The sequence below is a fragment of the Aptenodytes patagonicus genome, chromosome 6, assembly GCF_965638725.1.
Source record: "Aptenodytes patagonicus chromosome 6, bAptPat1.pri.cur, whole genome shotgun sequence".
NCBI classification, from domain to species: Eukaryota; Metazoa; Chordata; class Aves; order Sphenisciformes; family Spheniscidae; genus Aptenodytes; species Aptenodytes patagonicus.
In genome coordinates this window covers 55,108,767-55,114,766 of record NC_134954.1, presented here as the reverse complement: position 1 = coordinate 55,114,766, position 6,000 = coordinate 55,108,767, and the positions used below count along the sequence as shown (strand labels likewise).

The 6,000-nt window shown below is 38.8% G+C and overlaps 1 protein-coding gene across 5 annotated transcripts in view; it reads left to right on the top strand.

Moving 5' to 3' along the window:
• SCN2A (sodium voltage-gated channel alpha subunit 2) overlaps positions 1–6,000 on the top strand; it is a 79,657-nt gene continuing 73,657 nt past the window's right edge. For all 5 annotated transcript variants that reach the window (XM_076342735.1, XM_076342730.1, XM_076342736.1 and 2 more), the window contains exon 1: positions 1–263. The gene's annotated coding sequence lies outside the window, so the exon portion shown is untranslated. The remainder of the gene's footprint in view (positions 264–6,000) is intronic.

Genomic DNA, 6,000 nt, shown 5'->3' with positions numbered 1-6,000 from the left:
CCAATTTTCTGATCGATGCTGGGATTCGAAGAGTGAATCTCAGAACAGGAAGTAGGCGTAGAGACTACAGAATACTGCAGAGGTTCCTTTGTTGCTTTGATGGGGAGGTTCTTTCTTCATTTCTTTCCTGTTTCATTTCAGTGAAATTAAGAGTTTACAAGCTGCTTTGCCCAGGAACCTGAACCTGCAGTAGAAGGAGCCTCATCATCTTACAAGTGTATGGATATTTCTTATGCCATGATTTGTAATTCTCTTTTAATCAGGTAAGACAACGTGATATTTAATTAAAATGCTTAGGCAACAAATTCCAGTTGTTTTGTACCAAGATTCTTCTCTTGTGGTGCCACACCTAGTTTTCAATTAATATTAATAGAGCAAGAGGAGGGGAAATAATAGCCATCTTTGCCACGGCACGGATTTTTCACAGTATTTAATTAGGTGTTAGCACATTAATAAAAAATGTTGTTCTTTTGAGTTCTCTGATCCTATGGTTTTTTAAGATTGTATGTTTATAATTAGAATTGCTATTGAGTTTGTATTTTTCATCCTAATTGTGGTAATTTGATGCTGTTGTTTTGAAGTGGTCATCCACAAGTGTTTTCTTTTTCTACTGGAGGTTATATTGGTGCTATGTCCAGAATACAAATTGGAGTGTATTTTAAAGAATATGAATACATCCCTGGGATTGCCCAGTTTTAATGGAGAAATGTGCTGTTGCTTCTTTATAACATCTTCAGTCAGAAGCTTTCTTTACTCCCTAAATTCATCGGGTTTTTTTCTGTGAGGTATAGGAGACTTACAGGATTCTCCCCTCCCTCATCTCCCAAAACAGCCTCTAGCTGATGGAAGACAGAATGGAGGACTTGTCTGTGACTAAACACGGTTTTGCACTGCTGCAAATATCATATGAAACACATGTGTTGTGAATCGTTTTATATATATAAGAACGAATTTTTATTGTAAAAACCTCATTCTATATTGCACGAGAAAGAAAATATTCTTTTCATTATTTTTTTAGAAGCACGATATACACTGGGAGAGACAGCAGAATGACTCAGGAGGTGGGAAGCTCATGCAGCACCCCCTGACTCTCTTTCAAAGCATCTGTTTTTTTCCTTACCTTCCCTTAGTTACAGCAATAATTTATTTAGTCAGGAAAAACAACATAGAAATGCATTGACTTACACAGTCACAGATCAGAGAAAGGGCTTGGTAGCCACTATGTGAGAAAAAAGTATGTGTGATTAATTTAAATGCATTTTGCTTTCTATTATAAAGTGGTAAGTAGGAAAGCACTGAATCAAAATTTTCACACACCTGTGTAAAGGTAAACTTTTTTTTTAGCAGTGATTAGTGAAGCAACAGAAAATTGTCTGTTGGGATTTGAATGCTAGATGCTGCCTTGGCTTTAGATGATTCCTTAGATATATGTGAAACGTTAAGAAGGTTCACGTGCATTCTTGCCATCTATGCATGTTGCCTGCTTAGTTGTATTTTTCTGATCAATGTTTACAGTATGTATATATGGGTATGGCTCAGCCATTGTAGTGTCTGAAGATATCTTCACTAGATGGTAAAGGATCATCCATTCTTGAACAGATCCGGAGAAAAGATGAATAATCGTGTCCAAATGATCTGCAGTCTTCTCCAGTGACAAATGCATTAAATATATGATGCTCTCTTATGTCTATAGGCCCCAATTCAACAACAAACAGGCATGTCAATGGGATGACTCACATTCTTAATATTAGGCAAGTTGATAAGTACCTGGCTCTGTTCTCTTGATTTTTAAACTGCACCAATGTTCAGGGAGAGAATAACTTTTTTTTAATCACGGAGATTTTGCAGTTCATAAAATGCAGTTAGTAGGCCAAACTAGCATATAGCTTCAAAGACAAGCTATAGATTTACATTTAAAAAATAAAAAGAAAATCCACTGAGTTGTTACAAGCCTCAAAGGAAAATATTGAAGCTGAATTCTTACAGATTTTGAGTACGTTAATTGTGAACATTAGTCCTTGGGAAATACAAACACATAAATGGCCATATCATATCAAAGCATGATCCAGTTACCTTTCAGCAGCAATGGCTGAAGTCAGATATTTCTGGAGGAGTTCAAAAGAAAGTTGACCATAAAAGAAAGCTGGCCCTCCCTATGTCTTGTGAAACTTAATTTTAGGGGATATTTAAGTCTTCTTATTATTTTTGTTCATCTGAATTACTGTAATTGAAGTGTACTCTGTACACATATAAGCATCACATCTCCATGGCAGAGACCAGCAGACCCACTCTGCAGCCAGAGCAAGAGCCCAGAAGCAGTTACGCTGCCAATGCTGCTTGCTCGATTTCTTCATTACAGACTTTGATGAATGGATTTGCTGGGTCACTACCTGCAGCCCTGCTCTACCCCCAGGCAGCCCCTAAACTCTCCCCCCGAGGGGGCAGAGAGGACACTGAAATCTAATATAGCCTATCTATCTGCTTGAATTGTACTAGGCACCAACGAATGCAACTGTAATCCCTCCTTATGCGTGCAACTCTCAGCTGGAGCACGAAAAGCACAAACAAGCTTTTTACTGTGTTGCTTCCATTGTTTTAAGCACACACACACTCACACCAACTTCTCCAGAGGACAATATGGAGTCTTTGCAGCAGCAGACCCTGGTCCTGTACACCCCCAGAGTGGGGGCAGCCTCTCGTCCATCAGAGCCTCCCTGTTCCTCTCTTTGCCCTCAGCCCCAGCTTGCTGAGCAAGCGTCGGGGAGCCCAGAGGCCTCCTTTCTAGAGGCTTCCTGAAGCCACTCGAAAGAATCCATTTCTTGTCCCTCCTCTCCTCTCACCGACACCTACCAGTCTGAGAAATGCTGGGTTAAAAGACATTTCTGCCAATGGTGACCTGAATCTCCTGTTCTTCTCTTACTGTCTTTGAAAGGCAAATAACATACCTGATTTCAAAGAGATGTTAATGAGGGGAGGCAAATGATGCTATGAATCACTAAATACCATAAGGATAACAATCATTAAAAAAGCTAAGGAGGAAATTAATAATTCTGTAATCACTGCATGTTTGGGAAGATATGCAGTAAAGAAGGTTTGGGACCAAAATACTGAAAGAGGACAATTTAAAGAAACATTGAATAACTATATTCATGTTATTCAGTTCAAATTCCTATTGTTTCCCAGCTTGCAACTTTACCCCTCTTATTTCTGCTCCTGAACCTACTATTGTTCCTTTTTCTACCCTTACCTCCAATTTAAGTAAGGCTGCTTCCTCTTTCTGCCTCTTACTGGTTTGGGACTAGCAGAAGGGCTTTGCTTCTGCTCCTAGTTTCAGCATTTGATGCCTCAGCAGCTATCAGTTGCACTGAAGGGGCTGCTAATGCTAGGCAGGAACATAGTCAACACGTGGCAGCTCTGTAAGTATTTGTTGCAAGCCGCTAAGAAGCTTTTTCTGAGCATATTTAGAAATGATTTTAGAGAAGAGCTGAATGGCCAGATTTCAATAAATTTAAACAGCAGCAACAAAATGCAAACTCTTATATTGCCTGAGCAGCCTACTTGACAAAATTCAGAGTAAAGAGATTGTAGCAAAAGTTCTCAAAAAAAATGGCTGAAAATATATTTTACTGCTGCAGTATTATCAACATTCTCATTAAATAATCACAAAAATAGTTTTTAATCTTCCTATTAAAAAACCCAACAACATAGATTCATTGTTCTTTCCTTGTGGTTTTTAAACTTGTAGATTAATGAAATAACACTTACAAACTTTTCCCAATAAGCAGACTACAAATGTACTTTTTCTATTAAATGGTGAAGTGGTTTTTTTTCTAATAAGCATTCAAGCTGAAAGAAATAAGAAGTATCATGAGGACACATGGATCCGCATAGTCAAGTTAAGTTTTTCTTTTTAACTTCATTGAAAGAAGTATCTCGCCATTTATAGTGTCATTAAAGAAAAAAATCGGGATGAGGCCAACAGCATAAACAAATTCAGTCTCAACAATTAAGGTTTGGCAAAGCTGAAGGCACTGGAAAGAGATTCTCATGATGGAAACTATTAAGCAAACAAAACTTTGTCAGCTCTGTTCATACTATATAGAAAAAAGTTCAAAAAAAATTTTAAAAATCAGCAATAACTTATTTTTTAGGCCTCTCCATCTGAAGTTCAGTGATTGTTTGTATATGAAGTTTTCTTAGGTTTTGTGTAATTGCGATCGCAGTTGCTTCTTGATTCTTAGCTCAGCTTCCCTTAAATGTGGGCAGAACCTGATTTTGACCCGATGAATTCTTCTTTTGACTTGCTAATGCTAGCTAGTTCTCACTCATCTTCTTTCCAGAGATCCTCACAGGTACCTTCCATTATGTGGTGAAAATGCAGACCTCCCCCATCAAGAAAGAGGATCGTGTTCAATAAGATAATGATTGCTCCATGCAGTGTATAGTTACCTTACTTTGACAAACTGGTAACATTAGCAGACATGCTAATGATGGATGTCCAGGTTTCGAACATACAGCAAGTGGTCTTCTCGTAGTCCAACATGGACCTGTCATATGAAAGGAGACTGATTTTTATGCCATATGGTGCTGCTTGTCTGGTCTTAAAATGGAGTTGTAACGTACAGCTTTTGAGTACATTTACAAGACATCAACTGACCCACTCCAGCCAAAAAAATTGGGTACCATTCAACCCTGCAGTAAAAAGCATGACTGCAGTAGGTTTAGCCAGCTCTCAGCTTCGTCTTTTGGTTTCAAAGGCAGTGTATGTGCTTTACGGAACTGTACAAACCCACCTGATTATTTTGGCTACTCATTTGGCCTGCTAGCCTATCACTCCATAGCTTTCCAGTCACTGGTACTGAGCTAACTAAAGCTACAATACTTCCACATCTACTGCTGTCATTCCTCTGACAGCAGTGCGAATTTTGCTTTCGTTAAATTATTACTGGCAGGCTTTCAGAGTGGGACAGAAACAGTTTTCCTGTTTGAATGGGTGTTATTTAGACATTATTTTTTTCTATACCATCCTCACCATGTCTCACCCTCCTCAGTGTAATTGCAAAATCCTCAGCAAAATTTGACCCCAATGTAGTTTTGTTTGATGATAAATGTAAATGACTCACTCTGAAATTAGGAGTCTGACTCAAGTTCTCTAAAGCAATACGCTGTGTTCTAGCCTCACCCATTTGTCTCAGTAGGATCACGGATATATTAGGAGCCAAATTCCACATATGTATGCAAAATGGAGTCAGATGCATGCAGAAAAAATTGACAGTCTGTGATCTGGAGAAGAATAGTGGCCACAGTTTAATGCATTGTAAACTGCATACCGATAGAGCAAGGTCAGAAAGAAATGTCCATTCCCTAGACACCGTGGCCTGAATTTGCTGTTTAAAAATGAGTTCCATAAACAGGTGCCAACAGAAAGAAGGTTGAAGTAGCACCCGAGTATCTAAACAGGCCATGTGCTTATAAGGAAATGTATGGCAAATATCTATACAACCACAACTATTACGAAATGAGAACTCTGCCCAGGATATTTGAAATTTGACAGCCTATCTCTAAGTATACTCATTGTATTTTGTTTATTAGTAAATATTTGTACCAAATGCAAACCAGTGGAAAATCCTACCTCTTGGGCCACAAGGCAAGCTTTGTTAGATCAGTTTTCCCCACTGGAAGTCTCTAGAGAGGTTATTCTAACTGGGACTGTGGCATGCAAGGTCATATCACAGGAGTGTAACAGGTGTATTTGTAGAGTCTGTGAGCTCCACATGTTTTCTCTTACTGAGAGACAATAATGAAACCATGGAAACTGAAAGATAAGTACTGATACCAGGCAGAATGAAAAAATCTTCCATCTATAGTTGCGTTAACCTGAAAGCAGACATGGGGCAAACACTGCACAATTGCTTCCAGGTTGAGACTTCAGTGATGGCTGCACAAACATCCGGATGGCAAATGCATTCACACAGGTTAGATTTTGCAGTGCAGGGGCAA